Source organism: Tursiops truncatus, chromosome 4, assembly GCF_011762595.2.
Source record: "Tursiops truncatus isolate mTurTru1 chromosome 4, mTurTru1.mat.Y, whole genome shotgun sequence".
Taxonomy (NCBI): domain Eukaryota; kingdom Metazoa; phylum Chordata; class Mammalia; order Artiodactyla; family Delphinidae; genus Tursiops; species Tursiops truncatus.
In genome coordinates, this window is record NC_047037.1 from 53,901,685 (window position 1) to 53,923,168 (window position 21,484).

At 36.8% G+C, this 21,484-nt stretch overlaps 1 pseudogene; it reads right to left on the reverse strand.

Annotated features, from left to right (window-relative positions):
• Positions 1 to 4,010: 4,010 nt before the first annotated feature.
• Positions 4,011 to 21,484, reverse strand: part of LOC101334788 (acyl-protein thioesterase 2 pseudogene) — a 54,222-nt pseudogene continuing 36,748 nt past the window's right edge.

The window sequence follows — 21,484 nt, forward strand, 5'->3', positions numbered from 1 at the left end:
GAAGTAATCTAAATGTCCATCAACAGAGGAATGGATAAAGATGATATAGTACATATATACAATGGAATATTACTCAGCCATAAAAAGGAAAGAAATAGTGCCATTTGCAGAGATGTGGATAGACCTAGAGACTGTCATAAAAAGTAAGTCATAAAGAGAAAAATAAATATCATATAATATCACTTATATGTGGAATCTAGAAAAATGGTAGAGATGAATTTATTTGCACAGCAGAAATAGAGTCACAGTGGTAGAGATCACACTTATGGTTATCAAGGGGGGAAGCAGGGGTGGGATGAACTGGGAGATTGGAATTGACATATATACACTAGTATGCATAAAATAGATAACTAATGAGAACCTACTGTATAGTACAGGGAAGTCAGGGCTCTGTGGTGACCTAAATGGGAAGGAAATTGAAAAAAGAGTGGATATATGTATATGTATGACTGATTCACTCTGCTGTACAGCGAGAAACTAACACAACAGTGAAAAGCAACTATACTCCAATAAAAATTAATTTTCAAAAAAATAATTTTAAAAAATGAGACTCTTCAACTTTGTCTAGTACTCCCTATCCTCAATCAATGTCAAAAGAAATTCTTCAGCTTCCAGATAGAGAGGTATCTGGAAAAAAGTATCCCTGCTTTATTACTTTTCATAGCATTTATCACCTACTAACATATCACGTAGTTTATTTATCTATTTGCTGTCCATCTCTTCCCATGAGAACTTAGGCAGAGATTTTATTTTTCTGCTCTCTTTACTCTTCTATCTCCAATCCCTACAGCAGTACCTAAGACACACTAAAGAGTCAATAAATATCAATATTTGTTGAATGAGTAAGTAAATGAGTGAATCTTGAAATCAATGATAGCTATGAGCTAGGGGAGTAAAATAGTCTCTTGGAGATTCACAAAGTTCATCAGTAAATTAAATTCTCTGAGGCAATGCTGTTTTTAAAAAGCCATTTCATTTTGATGAACACTTTGTTTCCCAAAGTTAGTTGACTATGGCACGTTATTTTCCCATGTAACATCAAAAATAGAATTAATATCCTATGTAAAATATTTTAGAAAAAAGGAAATACTCTAAAAATCACATTAAATTCTGTAATTAATTTTTTAAAAAATATTGTACGCTTTGGGTCCTTTTCACTCTTTCTTTCCCCTCTATCCTCTTGCTATTTTCTTCTTTACCTAGGTCTTTTTGGTTCTAGTACAATATAGTATTACTCCAAGACACAGGAGTGATGGCATCTGGCACTCCAGGCAAAAGATATAAATTGTAAACACATTTAAGCTAATTTTAAAAGTATGTAAACAAAAAATAAACTTACAATAACACTGATACATCTAAAACTTCCATGCTAAGTGTATTCTATGCTAAATCTTATAAGTTAGTCAAGGTCCACCAGGAAAATAGAAACCATTTTAAATTTTTATAACAGAGAATATGTAATGCAAAAATGTTACACAGGTGATTGAGAAACCAAAGGACAGTGAGGCAGCCCAGAGACGAGAGGCAGCAAGAAGCCCCTGCGACACTGTGGGCTGCAGGTAAACCCCAGGAGTCCAGGAGCCAACCATACCTGGCAGAAGGGGGACCCGCCACAAAAAAGATTCAGCCAGTGCCAGAGACACTGCCCAAAGAAGAGATGGGGGCATATTCTTCCTTCTTCACCCCCATTTGAGCTTCCACTAGTGCCTCCCACTAGCTGAATGTGTTGACATGGGAGCCTGGGAAACTCACCCTGCAGGAGTCAGCCCCTCCACTACATAGACTAGGAAGAGTGGGGAGAGGCAAAAAGTCCCAGGATCGGCTCAGCTGATAGAGGGCATTTACTATACCCAACACATAAACACTTGCCTTGATTTTCTGTTATGACAGTAAGTCCAACCAAAGATTAAAAACAAAAAGAGAATCACATTAAATTCAACTCACCCCCAAAGTCATATGACTAATTTTAATATTCAATTACAAGTCTATCAGCATCTCTTTGCAATCAAGTAGATATAAATTCTCAACAGCATTATGTAGAAGCAATTATTGGTAAAATGTTTTAATCACATGTGTCAACACAACTAGTACCCTACCATAGAAATTTAAATTTCCATACATGTATTCTAAAAAAGCTAGGATCCAATACTGTCGTAATAGATATTACTTTAATAATAAAGTTTTAGTTTCTTTCTATAATATACAATTACTTTTAGTCATTGTGGCAATACAGATGATTGAATCTTGGCTTTTCTTTCTTTTTTTTTTTTTTTTTACTTCAAACTGGCTAAAAGTGCTTCATATGGAATTCTCATGAACCATATGTAACCCACTGGCAACAGACCATTAGCTGGAGCAAAATGACTAAAATACAGCAATTGAAAAACATGTTAAAGAAAACAAACTGAAAACAATTTTATTGAAAGATACCCTAGATGTGGATATTTTGTTTTCAAAATATAGCTTAGCTGAGAAATAGCAAGCAGTCGTCTTGCACCAATAAAAGACTAAGATGGCTTTCATGCTATGGTGGTTGCTATGAAAATTTGTGCTGTAGTCTACAGGTAGAGCCGCAAACCATCACAGCAAAGAATGGCTGTAATTATTATCCAGAGTGATCACAGTTTCATTGCATTCTTGAACTTAAATCACATGTATCTCCAAAAGAAATTCAATGTGGATTAAAATGAAAGTACAATGTAATGGAACTGAACCATTAGCCCAGAATTAAAGATAGGTTAATAGTGAAAGGTTGAAAAATAAAACATTCATGAAATTTACTGAAGACAATTAAGCCTGAGCTTCCTAGGATCTGAAACAAAGAGTTGTATAGCTCTCAATGTCCAATAAAAAGAAATGTATATACTCTTGATGAAAAGGGCTGTAGAGTTTCAGACACATTTTCAGCTTTGCTCAGATTAGACAGTGACAGCATCGCACTGAACTCTGACACAAAAAAGTTGGCCTGATCTCAATCAAAGTGCTGAAGGCCTATGCAATAAATTCAAGGGATACTGACCCAATTCCTTACTTAAAGATTCAGTGATCTGTCTGAGTATTAATCATCATAATCTTATCAAATTCCCATTTTAATTCATTCCTTGTGGGTTTTGAAAAATTTCTGATTGTATGTCTAGATTTTTTTTTTTTAATTATGTTTTTGCTTCCAGGAGAGCAAAATGATTATTTTTGGGTCTTTGGAAAGCTGTCATGACAACGCTTTCGGTAAAAATCAAGCTGTGCATGATTAGAAACAACTTAATAATTCAAGAATTTAAAATGGGTAATTTTGCACTGGAAAACAGAATTGGAAATCCCAATCATTTTGGTACTCAGTTTCATTTTGGTAGAATGAGCTCCTTTGTAAGGCTTAACATGGAAATAGATCACTATTGCCATCTCCTGGCAAATAAACCACATGACCACCATTTCAGTCTTTTTGAACAGCCATATATTGGGGGAAGGCAAGATTACCTCTTAAATAGGCAATAAAGTATTGAATATTTATTGTAAGACCATCACTGGATTTTTATTCTTTACTCCTGTAAGACCCTTACAAAAATCCATTAGTTGATAAATAGTAGCATTTGTTTTATGAGCTCTTTATACTGAACAGAAATTCTGCTTGTTATGACTTTTTAAATTAAATGCATACGATGGATCTACCTGTGATTGAAACAAGTATTAGAGCCACTTCGAAGAGAAAACCTAGAAAATATTTGCAAGGCATTGGGGAAAAGGAGCCAGGATTATACCACCGCATGCAGCCAAGAAAGTGACAGGTAGCTTTCTACCATGTAATAAAGCTGATGGAATGGATAACAGCTCTGACAGCATTAATCCATCTTTCTGCTGTAGGGGCTTTCACAGGAGATGAATGATACTCCCCCCTCCAACCTACCTTGTCATCTTGCTGTGTTTTTCTTCAATCTCTCTCTTGCTATTGTTCTTTAGAATCAGCTGTTGCTGATGCTTTGAACTCCCTTTTCTCCCTTCCTCACATCTGGACATCAGATCATCAGCTGCATCTGAGGCTGGTCCATATACTCCTTGCCTGAGATGCCAGCTGAGCCATTTATGAGTTCGGGGTCACTGAAGTCTGCAAGCTGTACTCCAGGGTGCCGGTGCAAACTCTTGCTGCAACTGAGTGAAAAAGGAGAATGAGATATGGCTTCAAGTCATTACCCTCCAGATCAGGATGTTACATCACACATGGTTCTGAGACTTGACATGTCATCCTCTCAAACTAATCATTTCTTCAAGGATGAACATGATGACTAACTTCCCCAAGATAGGTTGAAAGCATCGAGACGATTCACATTTTTTCAAAAACTCTTCTGAAGTCATTCCTTGGAGGAAGGAGAGAAATCCTTTGTTGCTGCTGTTGTTGTTATTGTTGCTTCACTTTTATCTCATTTTAACAGATATTTTACCTAACCTAAATTCCATTCCCTCTCACTAGCTCAAGATCACTAAACTTTTATACTAAAATAAAAAAGGAATGAATGTTTGGGACATCAGCCCAGATGTGAGCTTTGAAGCATGAAATCACTCCAGTTAAGCAGCTGGATGGTCCTGTATAAAAGTTTCACATTGCCTGCCTGCCTGCCTCATCCCTAGCTAAGCCAAATTCTTGAAGAACGAGCTGGGAGAACAAGAGGAGATGACCTTCTGTACCTATACTTAGATCACCTGATGAAGCCAGATACCGAGGGCAGATCAAAGGGAAAGACCCTTCAAAAACACTCCATTTCTGTATTTCAGCTGACCACTAGCCCAGAAACCTTCCCCCTTCAAAGTGAATCCCAGATAAATCTATGAGAAGAAAATTCTCATGGATAAGAAATGAATTTTGAATGGGGGAAAGGAGGTCAGGGTAAATAAATTATAGTAAAAATAAGAAGTTAAAATCACAAAATGAGAAGATCCAAACAGACATTTAAGTAAACAATCCAAGCAATAATGGCATTGAAAGTTCACATATATAGGCCATAATCATTTTATATAAATTAATGCATTCAGTTCTCACAACAATCCTATTATCTCCATGTAACAGTTCAGGAAATAGAGCACAGAGATTTGGAAACAAAGTCGTACAACCAATGAGAGCGGACTCGAGATTCCAGCCAAGGTAGTCTGGCTCTTAACCACCATGTTCTCTTATTGCTCTTAAACTTACTTATGCCTTTGGCTGGATCTTAGAAGTTTCAAAACTCTTTCTCTCTCCCCTCCCCCCCATGCCCTTTCAAAGGTTTAACTATTACAATGAATGGAATACGCAGTAATTTCCCCATTATACACTTAGATTAACCAAAGCTGTCTAAGGTCGGAGAACTGCCAAGTGGCAGAGCCAGGGAGTAAACCCAAATCTCGCCCTCTTCCCTGGACACCTCACTGCCTCCCAGCATGTGGTGGCCATGAAAATGCACTGCTCAGACCTCCTGCTGCAAGAACATGTTATTCTGACAGCCTCAGCTCTTTGCTCTGGATCCAGCACCACCATGTCTGCACCAAGGTCACACTTCTGAGTTGCCTTCCACAAAGACTGATCACAGCAGAGGTACTAGTGTAGGCTCCTTCCCATGGTGAAATAGGACTACTCTATTGGGAGCTGGCTTAAAGGCTCCCCACGATTCTGGTTGAAACTTCCTCTGAAGAGTCTTAGCATCCTCCTATGTAATCTTCTTTCCTTCCCCCTCTCCTTTACAAGCTAGAGCTTCTCTCAGATAAAAATAAACAAGAGGCTACAATACAAGGGCTTACAACCAATAACAAACAGACTATCTCAAAATGGAATTGATCAGGGCTTCCCTGGTGGCGCAGTGGTTGAGAGTCTGCCTGCCGATGCAGGGGACGTGGGTTCGTGGCCCGGTCCGGGAAGATCCCACATGCCACGGAGCGGCTGGGCCCGTGAGCCATGGCCGCTGAGCCTGCGCGTCCGGAGCCTGTGCTCCACAACGGGAGAGGCCACAACAGTGAGAGGCCCGCGTACCAAAAAAAAAAAAAAAAAAAAAATGGAATTGATCAGGAGTCCCCAGGCGAACTTCACATATTTCTATCAACCTTTAAATGATAATAAGACTAGGAAAAGAACACTAATATCCTTTCTCAAAGGAAAGAAGGTTAGAGTTCTCTGACTGTACACATCTTAGTATCCTGTAAGCTGGTTTAAATAAGAACTAGTAACATATTTTTCTCATGATAGTCTATGATTTATGATGACCTGAAGTACTTAGCTCTTCCTACTTATATCTTTCAAAACTTGTTCTCTTTTTGATGCTCTATTCTCTTATTTGCCAAATGGCTCATCTTGAATTTTCTTTCAGGATTACATGATCCTGTGAACTTAGTGGCAATTTCAATTCCCAGCCCCCAGAATGAGTAGCACATAGGAGAAATGGAAACACTAGAAATGTGCCTTGTGAAGCAGTACCATTAGGCTGATGAGTCACATTGGGAATCAAGGATGTAAAAGGCTCTTGTGAGTTAAGCTTCAATAGCACTGATCATGGCCATTGAATATACAAAGCATTTAAAATCAATATGACATCTTTATCAATCAACACAATTGTACTTGAATAGGATACAACTTTGTCATAAAGATCTGGTGCCATCACTACAGCATGGGTGCAGGTTAGCACTAGTTAGGAACTAGCCTCTGTGACAATGGAATAAAATGCTCTAATATATCTGTGCTCTGTTTCAATGACCTAGGCAGCAATAAATCGCTGGCTAAGTAATTGCAAAACCAAATTATGTGGTATTGAAGAAAAATACAAACACAAGGATATAAACAAAGTGTTATTTTGTTGGAAAAATTACCCTACCTAATTCATACTGCTAAAAATTCATCACATACTTGTGCAATTACACTACAGATGATGGCATTAGAGTAGATAATGATACAGTAGGAGAACGGCATGCTATGATGAACTATAGGGTGCTACACTAAGGGAAGATCAGTATGGTATACATCACATCACTGTGTCTGGAGTGATCAGTATGGTATACATCACATGGCCCTCACTTTCGTGAGCCATGGCCGCTGAGCCTGCGCATCCGGAGCCTGTGCTCCACAACGGAAGAGGCCACAGCAGTGAGAGGCCCGCGTACCGCAAAAAATAAAAAATAAAAAAATAATTGAAAATTATTTCTGCTGTCTTACTGTCAAAGTGAGACAGAAAAGCATAAAATTATCACAGGCATACTCCCCCCACCCATTTCTCATCCCTTTACATTGAAAGGCATTCTATCTACTCTTTATAGCACTCTGAGCATCTCTCTTTTTTCTAACATTCTTAAAAATAATTAACTCAAATCTACAACATTTTTTAATTCCTTAAAAATTCTATAAGAATCATTCCTCTGCATCTGCTGACCTGAATATAGCCTAATTTTCAGGCTACGCAATTAACTGTGTTCTTAACTTTTCTAATTTAGCTTTTCACCTTCCTTCCATGGACTAACTCCCTCTGTATAATTAGAGTTGAGCTTTTTCAAAAAGACAGGAGTTTTCAAAAGCATGAAAAGCTTCCACTGTTTTTCCCTTTGGGTACCTCCTACTGGTGAACTACGGTTTGCATATACATATATATGATTTTTTAATAAAATTCAATGTCTTCATCATGCTGAATTTTCTTCTTTTCCATTGACTCCTAACTGCTATCGTCTTAAAATTATCTCCATCAAGGCTATCCTTGAAATTCCTTTTTGTTTATGGAAATCAAGGTAAGAAGGATCCCTTTCCTATTGATATTTCTTCTTCCACATAGATGTTTCTTCTTCTAACAACCTCTTAAGAACAGGCCAGAAGTATTGTCAATCACCAGGAGGAGGCTGGAGAGGGAAGAGTTCCTATGAAAAAAGCCTTAGAGGGGTAGGATTTCAAGCGTTGATAGGCTAAATTTAAAAACATGTCATACAGTTCTTCATAACATTGTTTTCTGGCCTATGGCTGTGAGTTTGTATGACAAAGACCTCAAGACTGCAAAAACACTTCTTTTTCTCCAAAATGTCATACTTTGCTGCTCTTCCTTACACAAGTGGTTTTCAGTAAATGACACAAAGTATGAGGGCATGTAGACATATTACATCTCTAATAAAAACATTATCAAATTATCACTCTCTGAAAATTTGCTTTGACCTTTTTCAGATTACATATCATATGCTGAGATGACAGGTTGTCATTTCTGTTTCCAGTTGGGGTGGGATCTCCAGCAAAGCAGTCGTGTTGCTTTTATCTATCCACCCCCAGCACAGTTTGTTTATTAACGTCCTTTTCTGGCTCAAAATACAATGTTTGTATCAAGACTAATGCTTACTGTATTTACTTTTGGGGAAGAAATTTGGGGGTTAGAATGAATTTCAACACTTTTAATGGTCCCCTGTTGACCAAAAGTGAAATCCAAACTCTGTACAATGACGTGCAAAGCCTCTGAGGCTCTTGATGGTTTTCAGTTCTCCAAAATGTCATACTTTGCTGCTCTTCCTTACACAAGTGGTTTTCAGTAAATGACACAAAGTATGAGGGCATGTAGACATATTACATCTCTAATAAAAACATTATCAAATTATCACTCTCTGAAAATTTGCTTTGATCTTTTTCAGATTACATATCATATGCTGAGATGACAGGTTGTCATTTCTGTTTCCAATTGGGGTGGGATCTCCAGCAGAGCAGTCGTGTTGCTTTTATCTATCCACCCCCAGCACAGTTTGTTTATTAACGCCCTTTTCTGGCTCAAAATACAATGTTTGTATCAAGACTAATGCTTACTGTATTTACTTTTGGGGAAGAAATTTGGGGGTTAGAATGAATTTCAACACTTTTAATGGTCCCCTGTTGACCAAAAGTGAAATCCAAACTCCGTACAATGACGTGCAAACCCTCTGAGGCTCTTGATGGTTTTCAGTTTTATATTCTCATTTATTCCACAGTGACATCAGGGCTGCAGAACCCCGCACAAACACTCCAGCCACTCAAGAATACTTCTTGGTTCTTTTCACTTCACATCTTTTGTTCATGCCTGAAATGCCTTCTTTGCTTTTATGCTTGATGGATACCTAATCCACTTTTCCTTCCCAACTTAAAGCAAATGACCTCCCTTCTAAGGGTTCCTTGAAACTTCCTCAAAGTTATATTTGCTCCCTATTTGCAATACCATATATTTTGAATTTATTTTCACATCTAGCTTTTATCACATTTCATTATAATTGCTTATAGATTTCTATCTCCCCCGCATGTGCACGAGCTGTCTTGAAAACACAAACACTTGTCTGGTAGCTCCACCAAGGCAAATATTGTATTGTATTCTGTTCTGCAGTCTCTTCACTTTGTACAAAGCCTAAAAAGTGGTTTAAAAATTCTTTTGAATAAAATTACAGAGCAATTATTTTCAGGTTAGAATTTACTCTTCCCCTTACAACTGTATGCCATTGGTGAAATCGCTTAACCTCTCTGAACTTCAGTTTCCTCATCTATAAAAAGGAGAAAAACTCTTCATGATTGATGTGACTATTATATTAAATGTTTTCCATGGAGCACAGTGGAGAGTTCTTTCAAATGCGTTATGTTAACTATTCATATTATTAAGTATATAGCCAGAGGGGATTAATAAAAAGATGCTTATGTTATGGTTTCTTTGAAATGCTAGAGTGAATGAGAAAAAAGGATTCAGCTGTCTTAATGATTTAGTTATAGAGGACAATCTAATTTGCTCCCAATAGACTTTTTATTTTGGAAACAGCAACAAAAAGAAAAAAAAATTTAAAAAGTAGAATTATCTCAAGATACAATTGTATTTTTTCCCAAATACTGTAATGAGAAACAATATTAGGTGTCGCAGTTATACTTTAGCAGAGGATTTGTTTATATTCATCAAGTTTAAAACCTGACTATACTAATTTCATTAGCATCTTATTTTTGCTTGGTTCACTTAATGTTATTCAAATACTCTATTTGAAATGTATCTCCTGAGATGTTTTTCCCCTTGAAGATGAACTTACTTTAATGTTTGCACAGGGGCTCAAGTGTGGGTATAGTAGATAGTTAATGGGAATGAAAAACTGCAGTAGAGCATGAAGCAGAGAATAAGCGCCTGCTTATTTATATAAATGCCTCCATTCCATACTCAGAAGGTGTCTGTAGTGTAAGAACACTCCCATCAGACACCCACCCACAGTCCTCATTGCATAAAAGAGGCATAACAAATGCGGGGGAGGACACCCCAGTCAGGAAGCCAAACACCTCTATGCGTCCATCTATTAATCTATTTACTGATTACATCTAAAGGGAGTAGGAGCTTTAATTTAGAACTATGCTTTGGCTTGTTGAAGACCCTTCACATGAGCCATTTCATTTGGGAGTTACATGGGCTGGAGAAGAACTTGGTAGTTTGCCCTAAATCCCCAACCACCAGTGGAGGATGTGACTGAAGCTGACTAGCTGGATGGCTCTGGGTTTGCCCAACTTTGCAGACCCAGTCATTAGCGTAGTCAATATGCCCCGAGGTAAAAAGATCTTGACTCAAGCCCACTTTAGTAAGAAAGTCAAAGAAAACGTCATTCATTTAATTATTTCTCAGGGCAGTTAATATTCCAAGGGACTTCAGGTTCCAAGACAGGAATATTTTAGTATTGTGTTTGACTATGATAATTTACAGTTCATTGGGAGTAGGAAAACATCTCAGTAGAATTGGCTTTGCTTTCTTAAAAGATTCCTGCAAGAGGATCATCGTCTATGACTTACACAAGTATTGATCTGTGTGTACTCCGCAGAGACTCTTACAGTGATTTTAACATTGATCTTTGTTTCCTTACACTGCCATACCACGCACTCACAAAATCAGTGTTAGCACTGTGTAACCTAACTGTTGTCTTCTGTAATAGGTAACTAGATGGTTTACAGATTTGGCAGTCCAATCTCTCACTGCATATAAAAATATCTACTTGGGGCTTCCCTGGTGGCGCAGTGGTTGAGAGTCCGCCTGCCGATGCAGGGGACAAGGGTTTGTACCCCGGTCCGGGAAGATCCCACATGCCGCGGAGGGCTGGGCCCGTGAGCCGTGGCCGCTGAGCCTGCGCGTCCGGAGCCTGTGCTCCGCAATGGGAGAGGCCGCGGCGGTGAGAGGCCCGCGTACCGCAAAAAAAAAAAAAAAAAAAATCTACTTATCTACGTCTTTAACTATTAAAAGTAGTCTTAAACTCTTAATATGCTTGTGTTGCCTTTACCCAAAGTTAGATACTATCAGTTCTTTTCTACATGAGTTTCATCCTTTCCTATTTGGAAAAACGTTTTTTTTTTCTGTCTATGGTTTTTATATTCTACAAGCCGACATGGTTTTATTTATGCTGTGTTTTAGCCCAAAAGCCATCAAATATGTCAATTGTCTGTGGGAACACTGGACTTTAGGGTTTGCCTCTGCTGTACAAGTAGTCAAAGACTATCAAACAATGAACTGTGTAAGTTCAACCCAGACATGAACCAAACCTCTTCTATTCCACCCTCCTCTGCCCAGGTTACAGAAGGAAGTTCGATGTATGTGATCTGGATCTAGACTAGGTTTGTTTAGGATTTTCTGCTTGAGTCAAAGCTTACCTATCTTACTCCTCAGTCTTCACCAGCTCTTAATCAGACAGACCAGACCTTTAGCAGCCTGATGTCTTGGGATATGGGGCATACGGGTAGATAGAGGTAGTGTGATTTGTGGCTAATGTCCTTTTTTAGTGATCAAGAATTACGACTTATATAGATTGAATAACTTCTCCATGCAGTACTTCACACTCTGGAATAGGCTGGATGTTTGGAAGCCCTCACTAGCATTTTTAATAAAAGTGTCAGGTAGTGATACTGTTGACAAGAGCAACTGTACTGTATTTTATTTACAGTACAGTTTCCAATTATGCCCTGAAGATAATGAGACTGAACAAACAAGCCTTCACTGATTCACTGGCACTCAGAATTGTAGTCAGATGTATGTTGAATGATGTTTCTTTGGGAAGAAATGTGAGCAATTTTTATTTCAAGTAATAGGGAGATGGTAAATGGAAAGATCTTCAGACAGAGAAAGTGAGTTTAATAGCACCAGTATTATCGGCAATGTCTACACTTCCACTGTTGTTAATGTTTCACTGTTGTTTCCATTATATTGATAAACTGATATATTTACAGAATTAAAGTTCCTACACAAATGTTGCTGTAGGCTTAATCATAGCAAGCAGGGTGCCTATGCTAAAAAATGAAATAATTCAATAGGAGAGGCTCACTAAATTTCAAAGGAAAAATAAATTTACAGTAAGTTAAGTAAAACAAAAATTACCTTGACGTTTTCAAATTGTCTCTTAAAAAGAAAAAACGCTCACATAAATTCTTCACTGTTTACAAGGGTTAAGTACAGGAAGTCAGATTTAAATAAATTTTAAATAAGCACAGATAATCTTTTAAAGAGGTATCACAGAAACGCAAAAACAATGCAATTTAAAGCAAACGTTTAGTTTCTAATATAATTTCTTTCCAATATATTTATGCTTTTCATCTGACCTAGAGTAGAAAATTTACTTGTCATTTCACCTTTCTTTTTGCAGTTGGTTTTATTTTCTGCTTCTGACGCTTGTTTTTTCTTTCATATTCTGACATTAGATTTGGCAATTCATAGGCTAAAAGCAACAAAGAATGACTTCTCAACACATTGAAATTTTACAGAAGATCTTCTTGTTAGGCTTTACAAGCATTTTACAAAATAACTGTAAAATATACGATGGAAAAATAAATACAAAGTTTTTGCAAAGCAGGTTATATTTTGCAGTTTTCAAATGTCATTATATTTTTTTCTATTTCTTACAAGAGCAAAGTGGATGATCATCTCCCAAACATGGAAAATAAAGTGCGATCACTACTTCAAATGAATTATTTAGGACCTCTTATCTACCTTTCTGTTCAAGGGTAATTTGCAAAAGAGTCAAACAATATTAGCCAAATATAGTTTAATTAAGAGGATCAAAGTTGTTTTTTTCCTTCAAATATGCTGCATGAGTGTCAATATTATATGCCAAGTATAAATACTAATAAAATTTTTTTCTCACAAATACAGATCTTCAATAATAACTGTGTCATTATGTTATTAATAAGAGATGATAATTATTCAGTAATGTGATGTTTCTGGAACTGTTAGAAGTGTTTTGCATAGATTTACTCATTTCATCTTTACCACAGTCCCATGGGTAGGAACTGTTATCTCCAGCTTCCAGATTAGGAAACTTGGACACAGAAAATGTAAACATTTTGACAAAAGTCACAATATGACAAACTGAGATGAGAACTGAGTAGGTCCAACTCCAGAGGCAACACTCTTCATCATTATTTCTATAAAACTGCCCCTTTGTACACTTTGCATTTCATAGTCTTTTATATTAAGATTTAGTTCTCCCAAAGACAAATAATTTACAAGCAAAACTTGGAAATGTCTAATAATTAGCAAAAACACTAGCAGAAACTCTGTAAAAGGGGGAAATATCAGGTTTCACAAGCTAAAAAGCTGCCTCACATAGGAACTCTTTGCTAATATGCAACAGTCAAGTACCATTAAGCCCAGGCAAAATTCTAAAACAACCTGGACACTTCAGGGTAACATGACAGCAGGTTACAATGCCAGGCCATAATGGGTTCTTTCTTGCTATTATTTTCTACTTATTATTTAACTATAAATAGCAGGCAGTGACAACCCAATTATCACCACTAGAAGCAAAATTACAAGAGCACCAGAGGGGTAGAAGGCAAGTTCCTCCTGTCTACGAAACCTGCAATCTGCTACAGGGATAAAGCAGTGCTTTAAAAAATGGTACTGACAATGCCAGCTAGACAGCACAAGCGAGGAGCAAAAGGAATGGCTCCAGCCTTCACAGAAGAGAAAAAACGGTAATGTATTTGAAATGATTTTACTAAGCATCTCCTATATACCAGGCACTGCCTGTGCCCTGGGGTTACAGTGAGGTCAAAATAAGACCCCTAGCTAAATTCTAGTCAGGGAGGGAGGAAGATAGATAGATATAGATAGATAGATACATAGATAGATACATAGATAGCAAGATATGGTACAGCATAATAAAAGGATAAAGAATGACAAGGTGAGCTATTTTATTAGGGAGGTCAGGGAAGGCCTCTCTCAAGTTGTAACACAAAGTGGGATTTAAATAAAGATGGGAACAAGCCAGTTAAATTTCTTCAGTTAATGATTTCCAGGCAAAAGGAACAGAGAAAATAAAGTATCAGAGGCCAAAAAAAGGTCCAAAATGAAGTCCAAAGGTGGCCAGGGTTAGATAACATGATATAGGGACTTACAGGACATGGAGGGGTCTTTGCATTTTTGTCTAAGGGGGCGGGAAACTAGTAGAGGGCTTGGAGCAAAGGGCTGCCATGCATGACCTTGCCAGAGGCTCACTGTGGCTTTCAATGGAAACTAGACAATAAGAGCAAGAGTGAAGAAACAAATGAGAGACTACTCTTCAGTCCCAGGAGGAAGGATGGTTGTTCTGACCAGAGCGTTAGCAGCGGAAATGGCGGAGACGCTGAAACGTTCAAAATCGAGTCTCAAGCCAGCAGAATGTGCTGATCGACAGGGAAGACTGGACTAAGATAAAAAAGAAAACAGATATAGCAGTGATTTTAGAAAAGCCACAGTTTTTGCAAAACAACAGTGCTCATGCAATGAAAAATGGCAAAGTAAACCAGTCTGAGAGCACGCATTGCTGCAGCCTGACCAAGGGGTGCTGGATCACCTAGACCATCACAGAACTGTTCTTGACACATGCTGACCTAGACATAAGATTATATATGTTTGTACGCATGGGTATACATATGCATATGTTTACCCCTATATATAATCACATAGATTTAGTGACCCCATACATCATGCCTATTTTTTTAAAAGACTAACATGCCCTTTTCTTTAAAGAGCAAGTAAAAATAGTATCACGTATTCCAAAAATTTTAACCCCAAAAGCATTAATAAAAAAATAAATCTAAAATGTCAGCATCTCTTCTGATACACTTTCAATTTAGAGGTGTTACTTTAGAGTGATTCACCTTGAATCTCACTCTAGAAACGAGTTACTTGGCTCTGTCAAAAGAGGCAAACGCAGACCCATTAAACATGCATCAAGGGGCTTCCCTGGTGGCGCAGTGGTTGAGAATCTGCCTGCCAGTGCAGGGGACACGGGTTCAAGCCCTGGTTCTGGGAAGATCCCACATGCCGCGGAGCAACTAGGCCCATGAGCCACAACTACTGAGCCTGCGTGTCTGGAACCTGTGCTCCACAACAAGAGAGGCCGCGATAGTGAGAGGCCCGCGCACCGCGATGAAGAGTGGTCCCCGCTTGCCACAACTAGAGAACGCCCTTGCACAGAAATGAAGACCCAACACAGCCATAAATAAATAATAAATAAATTAAAATTACAACCTCCCTTTAAAAAACAACAACAACAACAAAACATGCATCAAAAGATTTATATTCACTCATTTATTCCCCAAATGTTTACTGTGGGCTAATGTACATCAAGTATTATACAAGGCAGTAGGGTTATGGAAATGGATAATCAGATCTCGGCCATGATCTAGTGGTCTCCATATCTGGAAGGAAAACGACCCTGAGTGCATAATTACAAGCCATGAGCTAGAAGCAGAGTGTGTTAAGGAAATGTTAGGTTCCACACCTAAGCACCTGGCATCAAAGGAGCTGGGCACTACCTGACAAATACATTTTAGCATGATACAGAGTTTTGTTTTTTCAGGTAACTGATTGTTAATTCTTGAGAGGAAGTCTTCCCAGTGATTTAAAATCCCCACGTGGACCTTAAACATTAACTACTTCAATATGTCTCTGGGAGTGAGAAAACAGTAAATAACCCTCAAATGGGTTTTCAGTTTTGCTTTTTGGTTGTTTTAACCCATAGCACAAAACTTGTGACACATCGGTACTCAAAAATATTTATTGAAGAGTAAATGAATGAATAATTGAGTCTATGTGTTTAGAGAAAGAAATGAAAGAGAGGATAGAATTTCCAAAGCAGAAAGAAAAACTAAGAGAAACTCAAAAGTAAGAAAACCTCTTAGCTCTATTTTCACATTTCCACCTCTTACACACACACCTTACATCTACATTCTCCATAAATTATCCAGCAGTCATTTCTATGATAGAACTATGTATCGTAAAACCAGAGATTGTGTCATGTTGCTTTTTAACACCTACGTGTGTAGAGGCTACAACCCACAACAGTGTTTTCAGTTATTTATTTAAATGCTACATTTCTTTGCCTTTAAAAGAGACTTCATTTTCCTTTATATCCATTGGTTGTAGAGACTGAAAATAGGAAACATTAAAAAATTAACAGCAAGAGAAAGCTAATTTTCTTATAAAAACACTTGCTTTACCACACCCCAGCCATACTCCCAAATCTCCACGTTTTCTTAGGGATACAATAGGTTCACAGAGCCTTTGCAGCATGGTGCAATGGTTTCCATGGATTTTTTTTTTTTTTAAGTTTAGTGAACAGTGTGCTTTCAAAGACATGTACTGTCAAGGCCTTTGGCAGAGTAAATTATGTATTTCTGAGATATAAAAAGTATTTTTGATGTTTTCTTTTTTCCCATTAGTTTAAAATATAGAAAATTACAGGGTTTAACCGACCCTATCACTCATCTAGAGTAAACAAATTTTCATACTTTGCCAGTTTGCTTCAAATATTCTGTTTACCGAACAATTGAAATATTGACATATGAAATTGAAATTTCCTTTCTTTTTTCTGCTATGGCCTTAACAAGTCCAGCCCCACTCCCCTTCAGCATTTCCCAAAGGCAAAATTTTGGCGTATTTCATTCCATTTCATATTTTTGGACTTATGCTACATATACTGTACCCACAAATAAAGTCTTTTCAAAATTATATGGTTCGCTTCTTATTGTATCAGTCAGCCATTTTTTTTAACTCAATGTCATATTTCTGAAATATATTCATGTTGATTCCTATAGATTCCCCTTCATTTTAACTGCCAATTATATCATGGGTCAAATTCTTAGGTCTTTTTTTTTTTTTTTTGGATTACCTATTCTGGTCCACTGATGTATTTTTTCCTGCACCAACACCATGTGATTTTAATTACGGTATAGTAGACATTGATATATGGTAAGGCTCCACCTCCTTCTTTTTCACAATTGTCTTGGCCATTCTTGATGCTTTCTTCTTTGTATGATCTTTGGAATCAGTTTTCTAGTTTAGAATTGTATTCAATTCAGAGATTTATTTGAGAAAGCTAACATATTTATGATACTGTATCTTATCTACTATAAATACGGTATACCTTTTCTGTTATTCAGGACTTCAGGTTCTGCATTAATGTTATTTAACTGTCTCCACACTTTTTAGCTAGATTTCTTTCCAGTTATCTAATTATCTTTGCTGTCCATATAAAGTGTCTTTTACATTTTTAAATGACTATTGTTGATGTAGCGGAATAATAAATATTTCTGTTTTGTTGATTGGCATGGTCAACAGAATCATGCCCCCCCACCCCAAGGATTTCCACATCTTAATTCCCAGAACCTGAGAATATGTTCGGTTACACAGCAAAGGGGAATTAAGATTGCATATCAAATTAAGATGATAGTTAGCTGACCTTGAGAAGGTGAGACAGTGAGATTGTGCTGGACTATCCCAGTAGGTCCATTGTAACACAAGGGTCTTTATAAGAGGAGGAAGATGACAAAAGTGTCAGAGTTAGGGAGAAACTTGAAGATGCTATGCTGCTGGCTTTGAAGATAGAGGAAGAGCTCATGGGCCAAGGAATGCTGGCTGCCTTTAGGAGTGGAAAAAGCAAGGAGACAGATTCTCCCCTAGAGCTTACAGAAGGGATGTAGCCCTCCAGAGACCCATTTCAGATGTCTCATCTCCAGAACGGTAAAATAATGAATTAATGTTAAGCTACTAAGTTTGTGATAATTTGCTATAGCAGCAATAGGAAACCTATATAATTTGTATCTTGTAAATGTGCTAAACTATTATTAACTCTAACAGTTTTTTTGTGACATTTACCTTGGATTTTACATGTCTAAAAACATACTGAATACAAATAATCATAATTTTATCTTTTCCTTTCTAATACTAATACCTCATTTTTAATATATTTGTCTTGCTACATTGACTAGAACACCCAGCACAATACTGGAAATAGTAATACTAGGCACCTCAATTATTGCTACCTTGATAGAAATGATGTTATTTTCTGAGTTATATGATGTTGCCTGATTGGCTGATGCCATTTGTAAGGTAAGGAAAATCCCTACTTAGTCTTTGTTTTCTAGCAGTTAAAAAATTTCTTACTCAGCATCTCCTGTTTGACATTTAATAGTCACCTCAAACTTAATGTGCCTAAATTTGTCTTATTTCCTCCCTAAATCTTCTCCTTTCCTAACTTCCCCATCTCAATTAATGGCACTGTCATTCACACAGGTACAAACTGAGGAGTGATTCCAAACTCCTCTCTTTCTTGCATTTCTCATATCCAAGTTACTGGCAAATCCAATGAGTCCTAACTTTAAAACCATAATACAATTAGCCACTTTCACCTCCCCAGCTCATACTAACTCAGACAAGCCACAGCCATCTCTCATCTGGACTACAATACCTCCGTTAATGCTCTTTTGCCCCAAGAGTCCATTTTACCAGCAGGCATAATGACCTTTGAAAAATGTAAATTATCTGATGTCATTCCTGTGCTCAAATTTCTCCATTGGCCTTCCATCAGATTCAAAATTCAATCTAAATCCTTACCATAACCTCTAAGATTCTATGTGACCTGACATCTCCTACTACACTCTATGCCTCTCCACCTGCCCCAGACACATTGCTTTCTCTGATATTTCTTAAGCATATCAAGCTGTTCCAAGTTTAAAGTTTTTATACTTGATGTTTCGTTTGCCTGAAACCCTCCTCCTTCAGATTTTCTCATGGATTATTTCCTCTGTTCATTCAGGTGTCAGGCCATATGCTATCTCTTCAAAAAGGCAGTCCTTGACCAAACTATCTAAAATACCTAAAGTAGCACACACATTCATGCAAAATGCACACAGCCATAGTTATTTACTCCTTTATTTTTCTACATAGAACTTATTGCTACCCACCAACATTATACATGCAAGTAGTTTGTGTTTTGTTGTCTTGACCACTGTAATGTAGGATCCATGAGGGCAGAGATTTTCTATTTTATTTATCACAGCATCCCCAGTGCCTGGAAAAGTATCCATCATAATGGGTAAATTATGCTAAAGAAATAGTTGTTTAAAACATGTTGAATTGATGCTAAAGCAATATTTGGTTAAAACATGTTGCATTTACTCAAATATTTTACCTGTATCTAAAATATAATCATGGCTGTCAATCTGTCAATTGTCTGTCAGTGTGGTGAATTACATGTATATGGTCTATCATTGTCATTGTCAGTTTTTGTAAGTTTTCTGTTTTTGCTTAAAAAGAATCTGTAAACATTTTTGTCTTTTTTTTTTATTGGAGTATAATTGTTTTACAATGTTGTGTTAGTTTCTGCTGCACAGTGAAGTGAATCAGCTATATGGATACATATATCCCCTTCCTCTTGGACCTCCCTCCTCGCCCACATCCCACCCATCTAGGTCATCACAGAGCACCAAGCTGAGCTCCCTGAGCTATACAGCAGGTTCCCACTAGCTATCCATTCTACACATGGTAGCATATCTATGTCAAACCCAATCTCCCAATTCATCCCACCCTCCCCTTCGCCCACTGTGTCCACACAACCATTCTCTACACATCCATTCTCTGCCTTTCTATTCCTGCCCTGCAAATAGGAAGAATCTGTAAATATTTTTTAGATCTAACATATCAAATTAATCAGTTGTATCTATATCATCCAAGTAGTTTAAATGCTTACTAATTTTGTGTGCCTGATCCATTTAGTTTTTTGAAAGATATGTTAATATGTTCCATTGAGATTGTATTTGTAGATCTTTTGCTTTTGACATATAAATCCAGGAGAATCGTGTGCAAGTTTTGAACTGTAGTATCTTATATTTTTTTCCTTTCATTATTTTGTAAAATTTCTCTCCGATCCTAATAATGTTTTTTTCTCTTAAATTTTATCTCATTAATATTGCTAGACCAGGTATATTTAAGTTAGAATTTTACAGTATATTTATTTCTTTCATTTATAATTTTTCTGTACTACTTTAAGTGTTCCTCAGAAGCTACATTTCTCTGAATTTTATTTCAGTATAATATGATTAGTCTTTATATATAAAAATTTAGTATATTAACATGTCATATAATTACTGGTTAAGTGTGGAATTATTTTTTCAAGCATTTTTATTTACCATTCTTTTTCTTTTTATCTTTTCATTTTTTACCATTTGTTACCAATTTTTTCTTAGATCCCTTTATCTCACATACATGTAACTTCCCCAAACACGCTAAGAAAAAATGTGAGTTTTCAAAATGTTTTAGTTTTCTCTTAAATGTTTAGTATTAACATTGACTTTATACAGTTCCAACAAAGTCTAGTTACTCAGTATATTCTTTCTCCTCCTAAACAACAGATAATTAATATACTTAGCTACCTTCCAACTCCTCTGCAATCATTCTTTAAGACTTAGAGTTATATTTTTTTCTTGCCCTTAATAGACTTACCAACATCATTTACCACTATTTTTGTCAATGAGTATTTATAGCATCACATTTCTTTCTCTGAATTCATTTCTTTTTTGCTGAAAAACATCTCTTAGTAATGTTTCTGCAAGAATTTTTCAATTATAAATGCTCAGCTTTTGTACTTCTGAAAATACCTTATTTCTTCCTCACTCTTGAATGATAATCTACCTGGCTAGGATAATTTCCTCCTGAATGAATGCAAATAATTCAAAAATTCTCTGAAAAAACAATCTTTAAATGACTGAAAATGCTCAAAGTGATAAAAGAAGAAAAAATATCCATAAAGAACACAAATTATGAAACAAACACACATATGGATCAAAACTAGATGCAGATTCTTTTAAAGTCAATTATTAATTTTGGAAATGAAAATAGCAACATTAAATTATGGGGTGCATGCTAATTTGGCCAAACACAGACAAAATGACATAAATGGAACACTGTACTAAGGGATTGATCCAGAGGACTACAAAGGGATATACAGAAAACAGATGAAAAATCTGAAAGATAAGGGAAGAAGCACCAGGGAAAGATTCAGAAGTTTCAGAATACCCCTAATATAAGTTTCAGAAGTGGAGGGTACAGGGAATAAGGGAGAGACTCTATCTGAGAAGGTAATGTCTGACCATTCAGAATTTAAGAAGGAAACATACATGTTGAATTTGTGACTCTGTCATGGAGTTGATTTCCTCTTGTGCTTTGGAATCTTATTCTTCAAGCTTATGTTTTTGGGGTATTTCTTAGAAAGTTTAATGTTG